The sequence below is a fragment of the Squalius cephalus genome, assembly GCF_949319135.1.
Source record: "Squalius cephalus genome assembly, chromosome: 7".
In the NCBI taxonomy this organism is placed as follows: Eukaryota; Metazoa; Chordata; class Actinopteri; order Cypriniformes; family Leuciscidae; genus Squalius; species Squalius cephalus.
Window position 1 is genome coordinate 7,198,503 of NC_137128.1, and position 22,558 is coordinate 7,221,060.

At 41.8% G+C, this 22,558-nt stretch overlaps 1 protein-coding gene across 1 annotated transcript in view; it reads left to right on the top strand.

Annotated features, from left to right (window-relative positions):
• The window catches only part of LOC307161679 (uncharacterized protein), a 396,018-nt gene that overhangs the window by 134,135 nt on the left and 239,325 nt on the right, over nucleotides 1-22,558 (top strand). The window contains exon 2 of the mRNA XM_079876558.1: nucleotides 16,570-16,715. The gene's annotated coding sequence lies outside the window, so the exon portion shown is untranslated. The remainder of the gene's footprint in view (nucleotides 1-16,569; nucleotides 16,716-22,558) is intronic.

A 22,558-nucleotide genomic window follows, 5' to 3' on the forward strand; every position in this document is an offset into this window, starting at 1 on the left:
ATGGGAGATATTCTGAATTGATTGGTCCAGCCATCAATAAAGGGGAAATATTTATAATTACTTATGATCAATAAAACATTTGGATCAAGTAACTGATTTGGGGATTCTTCACAGAATTGGTCTACCAACACTCATCCAGCAAATGTTTAGCGAGATCGACTACAGACCGTAGACGGATATTACTCTCTTGGCCGTAAATAATATCCTAATACCGATCCAAGACCTTTTTAAGAACATGTAATAGTAATTAGCATGATTAATGATTGCAGTTTATGAGCATAAACCAACAACATCACTGTGTGTGATACAATTAAGACTTTATTAACTACACTAAGCAAATACATCTACTGATGCTACTAGACTCATCTTCAGTGATGTTCCTGGATTCATTGGGTGTTTCGGTTCTTTCAACATCATACACCCTCATCCAGGCGACCCAGCTGTGGCTGATCAGACCCCAGCTTGTGTCCAGTTGACAAATCTAGCTACCCTGCCCCCATGGATCTTCTGTCTTGAGCCATAGCCATCTTGAGGCTTTCTCTGCCGCTTCAGTGGTATTGCGGATGGCTCTTCTCCTCCTCACTCCATCAATGCCTAACAGACTGAAGGCTCTGGACAGGGATCGTGCTATAAAGCCACTGCATCCTACCTCTATTGGGAGACACCTTGCTCTCCATCCGGCTTGTCGACACTCGCTGACCAGTCCCTCGTACTTGGCGAGCTTCCTCTCAAAGGCCTCTTCCAAGCGGTCTTCCCAAGGGACTGTAAGCTCCAACAGAACCACTTGTTTGGTGGACTCCGACAAGAGAACGACATCTGGTCTTAAGGTGGTGGTCACAACGTGGTTGGGGAACTTGAGTTGCTGCTCCAAGTCCACCAACAGCTGCCAGTCCCTCACAGTGGCCAGGATACCTGCAGATGTTTTTGCGGCTGGTTTTGGCAGATCTCCAGCTCTGACGAAGGCGATGGCTTGCTTGGAGGGGCAGGAACGCTTGGCCCACTCGACTCCTGTAGCAATGGCCTTCAGTACCTGGTCATGCCTCCACCTGTACCTTCCCTCTCCCAGTTCCTTTGAGCAGCAACTCAGAATGTGCTCTAGGGTTCCACGTTTGGAGCACAGTGGGCATGCTGGTGACTCCACTTTGCCCCATATGTGAAGGTTTGATGGGCTGGGAAGCACATCATATACCGCCTGGATGAGAAACTTGATCCGCTGTGGCTCTGCCATCGATTAGTTGCTAAATAATTTTTATTTGCCGTAAGCGGCTCATTTCGTGCATATTTTAAATCTGCGGTGACCAAAGTGTGGCAGTAATGAGCCACCGGAGGTTTTACTCAGCCAGTACAGCAGGAGAAGTAGCGAATAGCCAATAGCTGGCCTCGTTTTATGTCACGTTCTTCACGCCCCGGGCGAATCTGCGCGAGAATGTTTGGTCGTCAGCATTTTGAACTGGCACTTCATCGGCGCTTTGTTCAAGTGTCTGAGATCTAGGATGGGTCGGAGGTGACCCAAAACTAAAATATAAGTACATAAACCAATTAATCGTAAAAATAATCGACCGATTAATTGATTATCAAAATAATCGTTAGTTGCAGCCCTAGATGCAAACACACATACCGTAAAACTTCAAATAATAGCCGAGTCCCAAATAGACGCCTGTCTCTTTTACACGCCTGGTGTGGCTACAGGTTTGGATAAATAAAGGCCGGTCTCAAAAAGAGGCCCAGTCTGTTTTTTAGTTTCGGGTTGTATTTAATCTTCTAAAACCCGTTAGTTCTATGGAGCAGATTGCGCAAGCAAGTAAGCCCTGCGCATCTGGGCGGGAGCTGTGAGCATACACCGTACGAGAGGCGCCGCGTCTATGACAACTCAAGGTATCGCACACTATATCGCAGCAATATAGTTATGTTTAAGGATATTATGGAATTAAGATCATGTCTGTACTATGTTATGATTGTACTGTACAATTAAATATAATCGTTGCTTAGTCAGTCTGAATTCACTTTACCTCAGATCGTCCGTTAACTTAATGAATTGAGATATAGGCACATAGCGTCAAATGAAATTCTGAGAATCAAAATACACGACACTAATTTGGATTATTCAATTTCATTTTTTATTCCAAAACACAAACTCTCATTGAACTATCTAGCACTTCTTCTTGCTTTCCTCCTCCTTCCTCTTCCTCCTGCAACGTATCCAGGGCCTTCCGTCTGGCTGCACTCGTTTTCTTCTCAACATGTTTGAGGTGTGTCTGCCTCTCTTTGGCCAGAGCAGTGGTCTTGACCTTCTTGGCACTTCCACATGTAGCACTGCAGCCATACTCTGTCTGCCTCCATCCTCTTCTCTCTGTCGGTCCCTGCAGCCCTAATGTCCCAGGAGAGAGTTTATCAACTGGACCCATGTTGTTTATGTCATCTCTTTTGAACAAGACAATGCCAAAAATGAAATGCATGTTCAGATACCTGATCTGATGCCCATTGATGGTCTGTGTGGATGTCTGCAAAGAGCAAGTAGTTTTCAAAAGGTTCTGCCAATCTCTTTGCAGCGTTGTGGACGTGATTGCAAGAGTCACCATCCACAGCAAGCAGAGTGGGACAATGCCTCTCTCGGATCCTTGTCTCCAGCCCTGATTTGCTCCTGCGCATCACGTTGCTTGAGTCTAGCATTATGCTGATTGGGTTCGACCAGGGAATGTTGTTTTTCTGAAAAAAGTCACACATCAACCTCTCCAAACTGTCTGAACTGACTTTTGCCACTTCAAGGGTGTTGAACCACAGCATCATTCAGCTCTCCGCTGAAGTAGCTGACGAGCATAGAAAGGACCTTCTCATTACTACTGGAGGTACTCTCATCCACATTCAGAGAGAAGGGGTGTCCTCGTAAGTTGGAGAATGTTTTCTCCGCAAATGTATGGCCCATAACATACACCATTTTGTAAGAAGCTGCAGTGTGGGACAGTTTAATCTGGCTAAGGTCCTTGTCTGCAGCAAGACCCTGGCTTAACTCCACCAACACAGGTGCCATTGTCAGAGGAGTGGCTCCGTAAGAAGCATCTCAAGGTCCTGGAGTGGCCTAGCCAGTCTCCAGACCTGAACCCAATAGAAAATCTTTGGAGGGAGCTGAAAGTCCGTATTGCACAGCAACAGCCCCGAAACCTGAAGGATCTGGAGAAGGTCTGTATGGAGGAGTGGGCCAAAATCCCTGCTGCAGTGTGTGCAAATCTGGTCAAGAACTACAGGAAACGTATGATCTCTGTAATTGTCAGTAGGTTTCATAGGTTTCTGTACCAAATATTAAGCTCTGCTTTTCTGGTGTATCAAATACTTATGTCATGCAATAAAATGCAAATTAATTACTTAAAAATCATACAATGTGATTTTCTGGATTTTTGTTTTAGATTCCGTAACTCCATGGGCGGCGCTAGAGAGGGGCTAGCAGGTGCTTCAGCACCCCCAAGAAAGACCAAAGCACCCTGATAGCACCCCCAACAAATATTTCTGGAAGCAATTATATTCAGAATGTATTCTATGGAAGCCCTGAACCACATGGTGAAGGAAAAAAAATGATCTTGTTATTTCAAGATATTAGGCCTAAGTCGTTATTTCAACATAGCTAATATCTCGTTATTTCGACCTAATAAGTCGTTATTTTGACATAATATGTTATTTCCGACATAAGTCGTTATTTCAACATAGCTAATATCTCGTTTTTTTTTCGACATAAGCCTTTATTTCGACATAATAAGAGGACATTCTAATCTGCATTAAGCCACATTAAGCGTTCCTAAAATGGTCAATTAAATGCGCTGCGTTCATATTCTGGGCTCATCTGATTTTTTGTACATAGTAGGCTAGCCTATAGCCTACTTTGTTATTTTAGTACCATGATGATGATTAATAAATGCATGCACAATTATCTGTGAACTTGATAAATGCAGCAGATATGTAGTTTTATGCACAAACAAATGTCTTTCAACTTACATGCGCAAAATTCAGAATTAAATGAATGTGCAGCAATTTGTACAAATAGAGAGTCTGCAGGACTAGCCTACATGTTGTATCCATTAAATAAGTGCATTTAGTTTCATATTTGTTAAAATATTATAATGTTCTTTTTTTCCATCTATGTTGATTATGAAAAGTGAACATCATGAGTTAGATAGGATGTGCAATATATTGGGAGACATGGTGTGGGTTAGACAAGTTTTGTTTTGTAGAAAACCTTTCTTTAAAGTGAATTTCGCTTTATATAGCCTAAATTGTATCTTAATTTTAATACTTTTTTATCAACCAATTGCCTGGATTTAATAAATAAGCAAATATAGCAGACAATATAATCATGACATGGAGGCGCTGGCGCGTCACTTGCATTGCACGTGAACTGGAGCGCATCTCATCATAAATTAACCGAAACTCAGTGTAGGCCTATGCCTCACAGACATGAGAAATATATCAAGAAAGCTTGAAATGTCTTTAAACGAAACAATTCGAATAGGCTACTCTCTGATTATGTAATCTATTTTGTGCGTTTCTCTCTATAGGCGCGTTCACTACGGAGATGGTGATCGTCAACTTCATCTTTGCAGCCAACAATGACACAGAAAACAGTTTATTAAGTAAGGAATAATTGACGACAGGCCGTTGAATTATTAGAAAAATAATACACACCCGAGGTGGTAATGCGGTCACGACGCGAAGCGGAGTGGCTGTTACACCTCGGGTGTGCATTATTTTTCTAATAATTCAACGGCCTGAAGTCAATTATTCCGCTTATACTACAGTTACCACACCTTGAAACATTGTTCAGATTATGTATTTCAAGACGTTTGTAAAGTTTTTGTCATTAAAACGCTCTTGTATGTAGGACTAATTTCTTACGCATCTAATCTAATGCCTCCGTTGCTAATTCCAAAACGTCATTTTAGAGTTAGTAACGGAGGTTTGAGCCACTGATAGCAGACTAATGCTGGGCACACACGACTAGCTGACACATTCTGACTGTTTTCATCGACTGCAGCATATTTTAAACACCGACTTTGAACACAGACTGAACGTGCTGAACACGCGTTTGGGCATGATCAGTCAAGTATCAAATAACATTCATAACCGGCCTTAAAGTGTGTCCCCGGTTTTATGCAGTTATTAGAGAGAGATGTTGCAATAATGAGACAGAAAAGCATGTGCGTCAATATTATTATTTATTTATTTATTTATTAATTCAATTCGTTTTAATTCATTCGTTCATTCTTTTTTTTTCTATTATTGACAGATGACAGTAGATAGCCAAATAAATGAGGGGAAAAAAGCCTTTTAACAAGTAGGCCTATCAATGATTATTTATTTGTTATATTATCTGCAATAAAAATCCGTGCTGCAGGACTATCCATTTATTTAGCTTATATTCATTTTAATTTTCTATTGATTATAGATGGGACTATATACTTTATTTATTCAAATTAAACTGCATGTTTCCATTGATTGTGAAGCTAGACATTGAAAATTGCAGATCAAGCGCATGGGGCTAAATGCTTTTTATTGTTATGAATTGCATCCTATTTTCCGTTATTACAGTTAACTACGCGAAGTGATATGGAACTGTAATGCGGTCAAGACCTGCCTGGAACTACTTTAGCTGTGCGTTTCCCTGAAAATAATGCACACCTTAGAACGTTCGTCAACCAATCAGATTCAAGCATTCAACGGCCCTGTAGTATAATAAAAATCAATGCACCCGTGTCACCGGATTTACAAATGCACATCTTGCTTGTTGCACGCACACATAATTATGTTGAAATAATGAGATATTATGCTGAAATAATATTATTAATAATAATAAATCTGTAAGAATATTTAATTGAATGCTGAATGTTGTGCTTGTTCAATTTAATAAAATTAAAACTGTAATTGAATATTAAATATTGAGTGGCCAAATTTTGCTCATTTATTAATAGTATTTATATAATAGTTCCCCCTCAGCACCTGCGTTAAAAACTCCCCTGCGTAACTCACAGTTGAAGAGTACCTATGATAAAAATTAGACATCTACATGCTTTGTAAGTGGGAAAACCTGCAAAATCGGCAGTGTCTCAAATACTTGTTCTCCCCACTGTACCTAATTGAAATAGGACTAGTTGAAAAGTTTAATAAATTACATGACTAGTAGATTATATAACATTATAAACCAAAAATATCCTCACCTCCAGTGATCTCACCAGTTGCCAGTAAGACGGGAAGGCGCGGCGCCGAACTCTGGTCTCAGGGAGAAATTTGTTGCATTGGCAGATAACATAGACAGTAAAAGATGCGCAGCAAGAAGAAACACTAGTGGTTCACGCTTGTGCTCATAACTGCTGTTCTGGTGCGCTGTGTTCTGATTTGCTTATTTCCCATTTACTTGTTTGGTGGAGGCAATCCAGAATTACTGTTGGTGAAATTATAATCAGACACTCTTATTAAATGTATGCTTCATCTCGCATTTTAAATTTTTAAATGTAATCAAATTCAGTTACAATAATAAGACACCAGAGGACTGTTACCAATCAAATTAAATAATTTAGACCGAATGATAGCCTACTATTAAACATGAAATTAATCCGCCAGTAGGTGGCGGCAAGTGACTGTCTTAATGAGTGAGTCATTCATTTAAACTAGGGACACACCAAAATTAAAATTGAATGCACTTGGCCGAAAACCAAAACGGACTTAAAATTTGTTTTTAGTTTTTTATTTTAAATTCAGTAATTTAATGAATCTGAATTTATAAAATACAAGCCAACAAACTTGTTCACTCAAGACATAACCGGCAAGATGGGCATTTTGGCATAATTATGTGTATTTGATCGTTCGATAACAAGGATTACACGCCACTTCTCTTTATTCCAGCTGCTCTCTTTCTGCTGGCTGTGTAAAGCTGTGGTGAGATGGAGACGGTTTCAGGTTATTTGGTAAAAACTGTGTTGTTTAAAGCTCACAGTAATTTTTCTGACTTCGTGAAGCCTCCTGGTGTGAATGAACATCTGACCAGAACAAACTGGTGAACAAGGGTGAAACTGTTAATGATGTAGACAGACAGAAATCTCATCCAATGTCAGGCTTATGTGCGTGAACTTTTTAATCAATTTGAAACTTGAAACAAATACAAACATGTATGAGTGCATGAGACAGATCTCTCTCTTTATTGACTTGTAAGAGCCAAAGCATCTCAAGAAAAGTGTCCACTTGTAAAGCGACATGAAAGTATATCTTGGATTTACATGAAAGAATAGAAGTGGAAAATAAACTAGATGTTATAATGAAAAACAATGAAGAACAAGTTAAAAATGAATATCAGATTCATGCCTCTTAAAAGTGTTATGGCATCTTCTTCAGCTCTCTGAACTATGAGAGCACAAGAACACATTGAAAGGAAATGTTTTTCCAGAGTGAAAGCCTGAGCCGCTTCTTCCCAGTGTGAATCTCATGTGAATCTTCAGCCTTGATTTACATGTGAAGCGTTTTTTACACTGAGGGCAGGAGACAGATTTTTTGGCTTCTGTTTTTTCTTCCTTATTCACGTCCATCCGGTCTAAAAGAAACATTAAATCATGTGAGATTTCAAACGAGAGACAAACGTAAAGTGAAAAGTGAAGCTCAAAGTCAAGATCACTGATGAGTTCAATAGTCATTTTAATCCCATCAAATCTGGCCGACAACTGCGGTTCACGATTATGATCTATTTTAATGTCCTGAAGATGATTTGTGTTATAAATCACTATTTTGGTCATGAAACTCTAGATGGCGCAGGCTTGACATGTAATCTGTAACGATCGCAACATTTCCTACACGGCACAAGCTGATTGGCCGCTGCTGCTTCTGCAGCCAATGACCTCGCTTGCTCAATATTTAAATAGTTTGGTTCAAGGAACACTGCTACTTGGGCGGAGTGATTTGCTCGCAGCAGCTGAGACCCCTCGTGGTGAGGAGCAGAGAGTTTGCTCAGAGTTGGAGTAAATCACTCCGCAGAAGTAGCAGTGCTTCGCCTTCTGAGAATATAGTTCCCAGTGTGTAAAATATTAGAAGATGACTGTGTCTCATGTGACCTTGTTATTTGTACACACTGTGACTATACAAATCACAACATGTAAATAGGAAAATGTTGGTGTTATTTTGTCACTTATTGGGAGCAGTATGCTAGCTGGAGCCGTTTACCTCCAGTCTCTGTGCTAAGCTAGGCTAGCGGTGTGTGTGTCAGACAGAGTTACGGCACGCACGGAGATGAAAAGGGTATGTATGGACTTATCTAACTCTGGGGGATACGGTGAATAAGCTAAAGTCCCAAAAAGTCGGCCTGTTCCTTTAAAGAAAATAGTGGAAATACTCTCTGAAGGAAACAGCATTGCTTCATTAGCGAGTGAATATTCATGCCCAGTGTGAGTTTCCACTATTTCTAATCAAAATCATTTTGCATCAAACAATTGTGTTTTGGGTGAAAAGAACCTTTATACTTTACATTTCACCTGCACTTTAGGCTTTTCCTGGGTCACATTTACAGTGGGGAGAACAAGTATTTGATACACTGCCGATTTTGCAGGTTTTCCCACGTACAAAGCATGTAGAAGTCTGTAATTGTTATCATAGGTACTCTTCAACTGTGAGTGACGGAATCTAAAACAAAAATCCAGAAAATCACATTGTATGATTTCTAAGTAATTAATGTGCATTTTATTACAGAGATCATACATTTCCTGTAGTTCTTGACCAGGTTTGCACACACTGCAGCAGGGATTTTGGCCCACTCCTCCATACAGACCTTCTCCAGATCCTTCAGGTTTCGGGGCTGTCGCTGGGCAATACGGACTTTCAGCTCCCTCCAAAGATTTTCTATTGGGTTCAGGTCTGGAGACTGGCTAGGCCACTCCAGGACCTTGAGATGCTTCTTACGGAGCCACTCCTTAGTTGCCCTGGCTGTGTGTTTTGGGTCGTTGTCATGCTGGAAGACCCAGCCACGACCCATCTTCAATGATCTTACTGAGGGAAGGAGGTTGTTGGCCAAGATCTCGCGATACATGGCCCCATCCATCCTCCCCTCAATACGGTGCAGTCGTCCTGTCCCCTTTGCAGAAAAGCATCCCCAAAAAATTATGTTTCCACCTCCATGCTTCATGTTTGGGATGGTGTTCTTGGGATTGTACTCATCCTTCTTCCTCCAAACACAGCGAGTGGAGTTTAGACCAAAAAGCTCTATTTTTGTCTCATCAGACCGCATGACCTTCTCCCATTCCTCCTCTGGATCATCCAGATGGTTATTGGCAAACTTCAGACGGGCCTGGACATGCGGTGGCTTGAGCAGGGGGACCTTGCGTGCGCTGCAGGATTTTAATCCATGACGGCGTAGTGTGTTACTAATGGTTTTCTTTGAGACTGTGGTCCCAGCTCTCTTCAGGTCATTGACCAGGTCCTGCCGTGTAGTTCTGGGCTGATCCCTCACCTTCCTCATGATCATTGATGCCCCACGAGGTGAGATCTTGCATGGTGCCTCAGACCGAGAGAGATTGACCGTCATCTTGAACTTCTTCCATTTTCTAATAATTGCACCAACAGTTGGTGCCTTCTCACCAAGCTGCTTGCCTACTGTCATGTAGCCCATCCAAGCCTTGCGCAGGTCTACAATTTTATCCCTGATGTCCTTACACAGCTCTCTGGTCTTGGCCATTGTAGAGAGGTTGGAGTCTGTTTGATTGAGTGTGTGGACAGGTGTCTTTTATACAGGTAACAAGTTCAAACAGGTGCAGTTAATACAGGTAATGAGTGGAGAACAGGAGGGCTTTAAGAAAAACTAACAGGTCTGTGAGAGCCGAAATTCTTACTGGTTGGTAGGTAATCAAATACTTATGTAATGCAATAAAATGCAAATTATTTAAAAATCATACAATTTGTTTTTCTGGATTTTTGTTTTAGATTCCGTCACTCACAGTTGAAGAATACCTATGATAAAATTACAGACTTCTACATGCTTTGTAAGTGGGAAAACCTGCAAAATCGGCAGTGTATCAAATACTTGTTCTTCCCACTGTATATTTTTACCATGTTTCTAACTCCAAAAGAACTGTAGAAAAAAATACACTTGGTCACAGTTATTTCTATTTAAATAAGCAGCAATAATTGGTTAGTGTTATTCTGGTTTCAAAGGGCAGCAATAAATAACACTGTATAATCTAAAGAGTGTTCATGTGATTTTATACATTAGTAGTGTTAATGAATGCTTAATAATCGTGAAACTGTGATTATTCCTCAGACTATAATTGTAAGTATATAAGTGTATAATCGTTGCATAGATTCAGCACATAAAGATGAACTACTAACCGTGATCTCAGACTGCGGTGATGTGGTTTCTCCACCTCATGGATCTTCATGTGAAGCTTCAGGCGAGTTTTAAAAGTGAAACTCTTTCCGCACTGATCACACGTGTGCAGCTTCTCTCTGCTGTGGATCCTCTCATGTGTTTTCAGATTTGCTGACTGACTGAATCTCTTGTTGCACTGTGAACACTTGTAAGGTTTCTCTCCAGTGTGGATCCTCTCATGTGGTTTCAGATTTGTTGACGCACTGAATCTCTTGTTGCAGTGTGAACACTTGTAAGGTTTCTCTCCAGTGTGGATCCTCTCATGTGTTTTCAGAGATGTTGACACACTGAATCTCCTGTCGCAGTGTGAACATTTGAAAGGTTTTTCCCCAGTGTGGGTCATCTCATGTGTTTTCAGATTGGCTGACACACTGAATCTCTTGTTGCAGTGTGAACACTTGTAAGGTTTCTCTCCGGTGTGAATTCTCTGGTGCTGTTTTAAATGGTTTGCTGAAACAAAAGTCTTCTCACACTCGAAGCAAAAATAAGCTCTTACACCAGTATGCATTTTCTGGTGTTTAAGCAAACTTTGCAGCAGTGAAAAACTCTTTCCACAAACAGAGCATGAATGTGGCTTTTCCTTCATATGAACTAACAGGTGTTTCTTCAGGTTTGATGCACAAGCAAATGTTTTGCCACATTGATCACTTGTGAACGGCTTCTCTCCGGTATGAATTCTTATGTGAGTCTCAAGATGATATTTGCTTAGGAATCCCTTTTCACACTGATCACACATGAATGGCTTTTCTCCAGTGTGGATCATCATGTGTCTTTTAAGGGTAGCTGATTGTGTGAAACTCTTCCCACACATATCACATGTGAACGTATTTTCTCCAGTGTGAACTCTTGTGTGAATTTGAAGATATCGTTTGCTTGAGAATCTCTTTTCACACTGAGTGCAGATGAAAGATTTCTTGGCTCTATTCTTTAAAAATGTATTTTTAGTCTTTGAACGACTGAAAAGTTTTTTTCCATATTTGGCATGACGTTCCTCCTCCACTTCACTCAGTTCTTCAATCTCCTCGTTCTCCTCCATCATGTCTGAAATAAAATAAAAAAGAGAATTAATTTCAATTTCAGTACATCAGAATAATTCATAGGGGTGTGCGATATATACCGTCTACACTAAAAGCCACAGCAGAACTGTTTTGCATCTCTGAGCAACACATCTGTTTTGTTACTGAATGAATCAGTCCACAAATTGAACAAATTGGTTGAATTAACGACTCAATGATTCACTTGTTAACAGTGACTTGCCGCCAGAGGTCGAAAGTAACGAATTACATTTTGATTTCTCACAATATAAAATGTGAACACATGAACATAACCAGAGCTGCTCTGAGAGAACGCTTAAAGAGCATTTCATCATCATTTTATTTGAGAAACCATTGCCAAATACGCTCTGAAACTCAAAAGGTCTTCACTACAGCCTGTAAATATAAAAGTTCGGTTTAACTAGATGAAATTATGACAGAAATATACAGTATTACTATATTATATATATATATATATATATATATATATATATATATATATATATATATATATATATATATATATATATATTACTGGTTTAATTTAGTAAATCTCTGTTCCCTTTCGGGTCACTACAAGTTACGTCAGTGACGACGAATGGGGTTGGTTTCGCTTAGAAAGCCTATCACCTTCGAGTATATAAAACGAGCCAATGGCAATGAAATGGCGTAACTCCGCCCCACCTCGTTGGTATATAAGGAAGCACAGCGGCATAGGGGTGTGCAATGTCATGGTTTTTGATCGTGGACGATTAAAATGTCTCCACGATCTGCTTTTGAAGAAATATCGTAGTATCGTGCATTCTATCAGTTGCAGTTCTGGCGCCACCGTCTCAACATACTGTACAACGCAACGTATATTACACATCAAATGTTAACGCAGAGGAAAGGGACACTGCAGTTGACAAAAGTTCACTATTTGCATGTGATTTAAAGCTTTGCTGGTTAAAGTGATACTCCACTTTAAAATGAAAATTCTGTCATCATATACTCACCCTCATGTCGTTTCAAACCTGTATGAATTTCTTTCTTCTGCTGAACAGAAAGGAAGATATTTAGAAGAATATCAGTAACCAGACAGTTTCTGGTCTCATTGACTTCCATAGTATATATTTTTTTGCCTCGCCCGTGCATTTCTGGTTGCGGTCGCAATGTACCCAATTCTGATGGGCACAATCGCTGCTTTGTGTGTTTGGGCATTGATCACGCTAAAGCAGCGCTTGTGGATGATTCATGTTCTCCCTGTGGGAACATGACCATCTCAATGCTACGGTCGAGACTCAATGAGCTCATTCGAGCGAGAGTCCCCTCATCCACACCCCGATCTACGGTCTCCCCGAGAGGCTGTACTTCGGCTGGTGGCCAGGGTGACGGTGTGGAACAAAACACCATCGATTCGTCCGTGGTCCACACACCCCTCTCCAGCGTTGTTACCCGAGAGTGTTCAGATTGAGACCACTGGTCCCTCTACGGAGGCCCCGCGTGTCTCTTTCGGCGCTCCAGAAGAGGATGCAATGTCAGTCGCAGCATCACAAGGTGGGCAGGAGTCCTCGGGAAGTGACGATTCGGCTGTGCTGCCACCTTCAGGTATTCCAGCATTGCCCGAGTCAGATCCCGAGATGACGGCCATGCTTTCCCGGGCAGCCACCGCGGCTGGCATTGGGCTCGAGTGGTCCCCTCCACCTGACCCTGTGCGCTCGCGGCTGGATGATTGGTTTTTGGGCGCGGCCGCTGACCCTTGTCGGCAGCCAACCCCAATACCATTCTTCCCGGATGTGCATGAGGAGGTCTAGAGGTCCTAGAAGACACCATTGTCTTCCTGTGATCGTTCGTCGACCTCTTCCGCCTTTCCTCCCCTCGATGAGGCCGCTGCCCATGGGTACACTGGGGTTCCCCCGGTGGAACGCTCTGTCGCGATGCAGCTGTGTCCGCAGAGTGCTTCCTATCGTGGTGACCCTAAGCACCCATCCAAAGCCTGTAGATTTTCGTCTACCTTGGTGGCGAAGTCTTACAGAGCGGCGGGACAGGCAGCCGCCTCTTTGCATGCCATGGCCATCCTGCAGGTCTACAAGGCCCAGGTGCTCAGGGACATGCACGAGGGCAGTCCTGACCCAGGGCTCTTTGATGAGCTGCGTGCCGCCACCAAACTCACTCTCCGAGTACTGGGCCAGGTGATGTCCACAGCCGTGGTCCAGGAGAGACATTTCTGGCTGAACCTGGCTGATATGCGGGATGCTGAGCGGACTCGTCTGCTTGACACCCCCATATCCCAGGCCGGCCTCTTCGGCGGTGCGGTCGAGGACTTTGCCCAACAGTTCTCGACCGCTCAGAAGCAGACTGAGGCTATAAAGCATATTCTGCCACAGAATCCTCAGCCTGCTCGCCGCCAAGGGCGCCCTCCTGCGGCTCCCGCTTCTCCTGCACGGCCCCAGCAGCAGCCTCCACCCAGGCCGCGTTGTGGAGAAAGCCGCAGGAAGAGCCACAGCCCTCTCTGGCCCAGCGCCCCGCTAAACGCCAGGCTAAGCGGCGCCCCTGAGAGGGGCTGCTCAGGGTTGGCAACCAGTTTTTCCCAGGAGATGGTAGCAGGGCCACTCCTTCCCCCGGTGGAGGGCCGGGGGAGAATCTTTTGTTCTCCACTCCCCGCTGCTCGTCCCACGACGAGCAGTACCCTAATGTAGTCAAAGAAAGAACTGGTTCCCCCAACCCTGAGCACACAGAGTTCTCGGACGATAGTGCATGCCGCCCACGGGTCCCGCCACTATCGTCCCCCTCTGTCACAGAGGTCTCAGATGACAGTGTGTGCTGCCCACGGGCCACGCCGCTCTCGTCCCCCTCTGTCGCCAGACTCCTGCCAGAGCACGCCCCCGTGGGACGCTGGTCCTCCCCTGGCCTTCTCTGGCAGGACGCGGCTAATGACCGTGCCCCCGCACTGGGCCGCTATGCCACCCAAGCCTTGGCCGGTCATTCCACCTCGCTACACCACTGACGGTACGTCTGTGGTTTGCATGACCGCGCTGGCACAGTTTCTGGGAGCCTGGCTAGAGCTTCCCAGGCTGTCCCGCTGGGTCATGAGAACCATCAGGCTCGGCTACGCGATTCAGTTCACGTGGTCTCGGAGTCCGCTTCACTATGGTCAGTGGCAATGCCCCTGTCATGAGAGTGGAGGTTGCCACTCTACTGGAAAAGGGTGCGATCGAGACTGTCCCTCCAGCCGAAATTAAGTCCGGCTTCTACAGCCCCTACTTCATTGTACCGAAAAGATCCGGTGGGTTACAACCAATCCTGGACCTGCGCGTCTTGAACCACTCCCTTCACAGGCTGCCGTTCAAGATGCTCACGACTTGTGTTATAAATAAGTTTGGAGAAAAAACATGGTTTTAATCTCATACATTTTTGTGCATTGATGGTGTGCTAAGCTAACATGTTAGCTAGCCCTAAGATGCACCTACCACCTAGCTGAGCAATGTTATTTTTATGAATAACTTTGAATAGTAAAGCTCACTGAAATGTTTCTTTTTTCAAGAAGGGCATTTGATACAGTTTCAAAGAAGGTGAAGTGAGAAGTTTGATCAAATAAATTAGGGATTAAAACTGTGTGAATAGAAAGTCGTATATATATATATATATATATATAAGACAAAAGAAATTTATAATTAGAGTCATAATGACCAGGCCAGAGAGGTGTGAATGTGTGCAGGGAAGACTTAAGTTAGCATTTTATAGTCTTCTCAAAATAAAATCTCCTGACATGATCTTAAAAACATTTAATAAAATTCAGAGTTTTAAGCCCAAAGTATACTTCGGCCATCCGTGTGATGTAATTTTCGTCATCAGGAGGGTTCGCAGACGTCTGCACACAGCCTAATTTTTGAGACAATGTGGACAGTGCACATATACAATGGCACATGTGCAAGAAAGACAGAAGAGTCACAAAAACTGTACTGCGCATGTGTCGAAATTCGGTCATATGCCCTCATCCCCAGTTGAGTTAACTTTGAAAGCTGTGCAGACACGACTGCCTGCGAGACTCATCCGGATGTGGAAATTGAAGTATAGCTGAATATCAGATGATGTCACCAACGTCTCCTCACTGACGTCACTCACTTCTAAAACTTGTCTGCCGCCATCTTGAGTACCTGATTCACATCAGTCGCAAAGGAACTAGCTAGCTATGCCTTCAATATGTTGTGCGGTGGGGTGCAACAACAAAAAAGGAGACCCCAAAATATCCTTTTACAGGCTACCTCAGGACGAAGAAAGAAGACTGGACACCAACTGCAAACACCTGTCTGTGCAGTGCTCATTTTCTCTGTGGTGAGTGGATGTAAATATATTGTTAATGAGCTAACGCTAGCTGCACGTTGTCACTAATCGCCAACCTAAAGATAATAACATAGCCTACAAATCTTTCCAAACAGTATCAAGAAATCGGTGTGAATTGGTTCATATAGCTACTGTCTTAACAGCATGTTTAGCGTCAAAGGTCAGTTTATCGTTTAATCATCACATCCATAGGCGTAATTTGCGGGTGGGATTTGCATAGGCCTGTCACTTTACGCTCGAAAATCGATTGCACAATCGATCGGACCAACCAACGCAAGTTTCGAAAACGAAAATAGGGAATCGATTTTAACGGTCTTCTCTCGGAGCGTGTCCAGCTCATCACGATACGCCCGCAGCGAACGCGCATCACACAGCAACTGCAGGCTCTTTTTACAACAAAACTGTGAATTTTGCTGGTATGCAGACAGTCTCATGCATACAGATACAGATTTAGACTACGGTCTACAATCGCCTACGTAAGCGAAATTTGTTTGACATTTCTAATCATAAACACAGTCATGTTGAAGACTGCAGTATGTTGTATGCAACATGTTTTTCATTTATGTTATGGTAGTCCACTCTGCTTATTGTTTTTCGAGAATGTTGCACTCTTGTTTGTCATTGTGCATGAAACTTCATGCCAATAAATCATGAGGAATATTTACTGACTTGTGCGTGTGTCAAGCGCCATCTTTACGTTTGTCCTAATGTCTGTTAGTTGTCCGTGGATTTGCCCATATATGGCGTTTCAAATGGAAACGTCTTTAGACATGGAAAATCCATTTTACAATCGATTCAATTAACATTTATGTCTCAAAAATCAAACAGGATTTTTTCACAAAAGTGACAGCCCTAGTGGGACATGTCCCCACCACTTTTTGCTAAGGTCGATATTGTCCCCCCACCACTTTAGAAACATCTCGCGGCATGAATGTACCAATACAAATAAACAAAACATCTCCAGTTAACTAGCAGTAGGGCTTTGACTTTTGCCCAAAAATCTTATTCGAAGTTTGTTTGTTTATTAATATTTGAATATATTAGAATATTTATTAATAATATTTTGACCATTAAAATGCCTTCAGTAAGACATATTGGTATCAAACTAAAGTTGCATATGTTCTGTCCACCAGAGGGCAGTGTATCAGTCAATGTCAATAGGCAGGCAATGATGTTTTCAAAAGAAAAACACACTGTCTAGGGATGGGTACCGAGACCCGGCATTAAACGAGCCCCGGTGCTGAATTATGAAAGACCGCTGGATCGATAAGCTCAGACGTTATCGGTTCTGCTGTCGGTACTGGAGAAATTAAGAAAGTTCTATTTATTGCTAAATTATTATCTCGCCAATTTAATCTCGCCAGCCACTTCTATATATAATAATAGTGAACCTTTTGTGTGTGATGCATTTTTGCTAAAGAGAGAGAGAGTGTGAGTGTGAGAGAGAGCGAGCGAGCGAGCAAATGTTTGGATCATTCACGCGGGAGCCACGGTGCGCAACACAACAGCCCTGCTGACGAATAGGGCTGGGTACCGAGTTTGATACTTTTTAGGTACCGACCGAATTGCCTCGATACTAGAGTATCGAAAAATGACTTGTTGTTCGGTACCAGATTTCGATACCTAAGGGGTTAACTCGTCAACGTCAGTGCTCAAACAAATACATGAAATGCACAACGACTAGGGATGGGTACCGAAACCCGGTATTAAACGGGCCCCGGTGCTGAATTTTGAAATACCGCTGGATCGATAAGCTCGGACGTTATCGGTTCTGCTGTCGGTACTGGAGAAATTAAGAAAGTGCTATTGCTATTAAGAAATTATTATCTTGCAAATTTAATCTCGCCAGCCACTTCTATATATGATAATATTGAACTATTTGACTGTGATGCATTTTTGCTAAAGAGAGAGAGAGAGAGAGAGAGAGAGAGAGAGCGAGAGAGTGATCTTTCACGTGGAGCGACGGCGCGCACAACACAACAGCCCTGCTTAATGAGGACAGAACTAAACATTCAAACGGTTAGGCTACACTTTAGATCTTTGATATTAAACTAATTTTATTTTAGATTTAGATTTTGGCTTCCAATGATTATAAAAAAGATATTTGATGTATAACCATTAAAAACTAAAGCCGCTTTCTCTCCAGCGCAGCTTCCTTCCCTTCACAGCGGTGCGCTGTCATTTCTCCCTAAATCCCAAACGTAACTTCAGAATCTGCATGATCGGTGATTGTTGTAAAATGTTGTCTATACTGTTGCTAAACTGCGGGACGCGTTTGATAATAAAAGGCTATTAAAAGTACCAAAATTGAGCAATAGACGCTGTTCCAAATGCGGCGCGCGCTCCGAAACACACCGCAACGAGACAAGCAACGTATATTTTGGGCTTCGTGTGCGCATCTAAACGATCAAATATACACACAAATATGTCAAAATGGCCGTCTTGCAGATTCACTTAAACAGTTTATTCACTTAAATACAGTTTATGTCTTAAATGGGCATAAATAGTTGGGAGAAAATATGATGCGTAATAATGATTAGATCTGCATTTGGTCTTAAAGAGGCAGCAGTCTAATAAACCTGCTGACGATTGCTCCATTAATGTGAATCAAACAACAAAAGGCAAAGAGAAAATCAGTCGCAGCTCTTGAATGAATAATTTTGGCTTTTATAAGCTTTAATCTATCTATGATAAACTATGCAATGTTATTTTACATCTGACTTTATTAGATGTCTTTTTAGCCCATATTACTCCTGAACAGTAATGTCAGTAGACATTACTGAAATTAAAGCACTGGGTATATAATTTGTATATTTGTTTTATTGTATACTTTATTTTTGTTTGACCATGTGTTTGTACTTTGTTTTTGGTGTCCTATGTCTTCTGTATATAAAGCACAAAAGCCTGCACCCTTCTGCATAACATGCATGTTTTATTTGTTTTGTTAAAGCATTGCTTTTTCTTTTGCTATAGATATTTATTTTACATTTCAAAATTTAAAGCAATATTAATTATGTTCTAAATTATTTTTTTCCTTTTTTTTAATATAACAAAAAGAACCGATAAGAATACCGTTAAAGTACCGGATCGATAAGGAGTATCGGTAAGAGTAGTAATACCGTTAAAACCTTAACGATACCCATCCCTAACAACGACACACCTAAAGTCGCTCACGCACATACACGCAAACTCTACACACACGAGACGCGCGGAAATCTCCGCGCACATACTCATATGAGAGGCGCGCGCTCACACAAACTCGCGCAAATACTCAATGAGACGCGAGCACACACACACACACACACACACACACACACACAAACTCTCCACGCACATACTCCTATGAGACGCGAGAGCGCGAGCACACACACAATACCCTAACGATGTGGAAAAGTCGATCAAAAGTGTGGCTACATTTCTCCAGGCTCGATGCCAACAGCGCCCGATGCAGTATTTGCGGTAAAATAATTGCTGCAAAGACCGGTACCACGACAGATATGATGGAGACCTTGACAGTGCACGGAGTAAACATAAGAGCAGAAAGTTGCTTCGTCTTCGACTGGTAAATGAAGAGATACCTTGTTGATCACTCTGACAGTGTTTATGTTGCAATAATGACCTACTGAATGTACACTGCTGTTCAAAAAATTGTTAGTTAGTCACAGAGGCGGACAGAGTACACAGCTTCATTACTTGAGTAAAAGTACAGATACCCCTTGCTAAATTTTACTCAAGTACAAGTAAAAGTACTACAGTCAGATGTCTACTTAAGTAAAAGTACCGAAGTACTTGTTTTTAAAAGTACTTGAGTACCAAGAGTACATTTTCTAAATATTGCATTACTACTGCCATAGTGCTTACATTTATGTACAGAAACGTCCTACATGGAGTTATGAAAAATGTTAATGTTAATACTAGGGGTGGAACGGTACACAGAAGTCACGGTTCGGTTCATACCTCAGTTCAGACATCACGGTTCGGTACAATGGAGGGAAAAGCAAAACAAAAATGCAGAGGGCAATTTTTTTTTATTGTGCATGTCTCAGGCTGTACCACCTAGTGTCATACAGTCTCTCCCCTGAGCTAGCTGCAACAGCCTGCCCTGAAGTGTGTAAAGTAAGATGTAAACAAAGTAAGACAATCAGCTATAAAACTGAAAATAAAGCATCTCTTATTTATGTGCGGACGCACGAGCGCGAGGGTGCGCGCGGCAAAAATGTCGTCATTGTGGTGTGGGCGGTCATGCGCGTTGGGTGTGCAAGGCCACATTTCACTTGGCAGTGTGCAGTGCACGGCTTTTAGCGCACGGCTCCGCATCCGAAGACGCACGACTTCGAGCCGAATCTGGCCGAGCATGTACATCTCACAGCACCGGCACCCAGTTCTTGCGTCTAAATTAGTTGCTTACATTAACAAAATGAGCCTACAATAGCAGACATCAGCCCTTTAAATAAAAATAAATGGCCATGTTTTATAAAAAGGTTCACAAAACTAAATAAAAATGTTTAGAAATTATGTAAGATAACGTTAATTTAGTTGTAGGTTACGTTCTCATATACATTTTTAGCCTACCTTACTTCAAACCGCTGATTCCTGATGGTTTAGAGGACAATTACACCGAGTCGCACCCTGTCGTTTCAAAGAATATACACCGGCGAGCGCGAAGTATAAATGCCTCGTCCATTTGGGGAGGCGCGCGCTGCGGAGGCAGGCGAAAGTATAAACCATAGACAGTATAAGAAGGTATAAACAAACCTAGCTTAAGGCGGGGCTACAGATTAGGTGTCCCTAAAGAACCCGCGTATCTAACAGTAGTTCCGCATTACATTAATTAATTTGCACGCGAGTTTTATTTATTTTTATACCGTATTCTCCGTGTAAATTCATGTACCGAACCGTGACGCCCGTACCGATTCGGTTCAATACGAATACATGTACCGTTCCACCCCTAGTTAATACCTTGGAGAATGTAAAGAAATTGAAAGTAAAATCAAGTCATTTTCATCTTTTTACCATGCTGATTTATTTAACATTTCCACTTGCCCACAAGGCAATAGCACAATGGCAACGCTCTGACAAACCTCTGCTAGAGTTTTAATCGATTTTTTGCACCCACATTTGAACCCGACTGTGTTAAACACACCGCATACTCAAGAACATCAACGCAAATGCTCAGCTTACATTAATGTGTAATATCAGAAAAGAAAATTCAGCTAACAATTGTGTGTACATGTGAGTTTCTCTTTTTTTCATCAATCAAATCACAGGGTTCCAGACTGCGACCAAATATGCGACCATTTTATTGAGAATGTGCGAGTTCAAATTGTATGTGGTCGCATTTGTGCGAGTGCATGGTCATGTACTACTCAGTTAAATTCACGCATGAATTTTCCTGCATTGAACTTGTTTTAGCGCCCGCCAAAGTGAATTTTTGTCCCGCCAAAGTCTTATTTGATCGGTGAGTAAAGTAGATGAACTGCCGCTTGTGACAGGGCGCATGTTTAACTGAAAGAACGAGCAGAGAGAGAGAGAGCCGGTCGCGCGCGCAGACACACTCGGTCTCTCTCGCGCACTGTCGCTCGCTTTTTCTTTTTTTTTTATTTCTTTTTTTTTTTAGAAGAAGTAACGGGTACTCACAGTTATGGATAGAAATGTAGCGGAGTAAAGAGTACAATATTTGCCTCTCAAATGTACTTGAGTAAAGTCATGAGTACTCCCCAAAAATGATTCTCGAGTAAAGTACAGATCCCTCAAAATTGTACTTAAGTACTGTACTCAAGTAAATGTACTCCGTTACTGTCCGGCTCTGGTTAGTCAGAATTGTTTTTCAGTAAGGATGCATTAAAGTGATCAAAAATGACCCTAAAACATGTGTAATGTTACAAAGGGTTTCTGATTCAAATAAATGCTGTTCTTTTGAAATTCATCATGAAAAAATGTATCATAGTTTCCAAAATATTAAGCAGCAAACTGTTTTCATATTTCTGAAGGATCATGTGACACTGAAGTAATGATTTTGAAAATTCAGCTTTGACATCACAGGAATAAATTACATTTTGAAATATATTCAAATAAGATTTTAAATTGTAATACTATTTCACAATGTTACAAGTTTTACTGTATTTTTCATCAAACAAATTCAGCTTTGGTGAGCATGAGCTCTTTATAAAAAAAAAATTCCTTTGTGCACTGGCTAAGGAGCATGAGTCAAACAAAATAATAAAACCAAAGTTTTTCTGAGGTAATGTATTATGTAATCTTGTTAAAATGGATTTCATAAAATGGGTATCGAAAAAAGTATCGTTCAGGAACCGGTATCGAAATCAAGGTATCGGTATCGGTATTGGTATCGAAATTTTTGGAACGATACCCAGCCCTACTGACGAATCGATGAGGACAGAACTAAACATTCAAACGGTTACACTTTAGATCTTTGATATTAAACTAATTTTATTTTAGATTTAGATTTTGGCTTCCAATGATTATAAAAAAGAAGATATTTGAGGTATAACCATTAAAAACTAAAGCCACATTCTGTCTAGTGCAATTCCTTCCCTTCACATTTTTTTTCATTTCTCCCTAAAACCCAAACGTAACGCCAGAATCTGCACGATCGGTGATTGTTGTAAAATGTAGTCTATACTGTAGCTAAACTGCGGGACGCGTTTGATAATAAAAGGCTATTAAAAGTACCAAAATTGACGCAATAGACGCTGTTCCAAATGCGGCGCGCGTTCCGCAACACACCGCAACGAGACAAGCAACGTATATGTTGAGCTTCGTGTGCGCATCTAACCGATCAAATATACACAAAAAT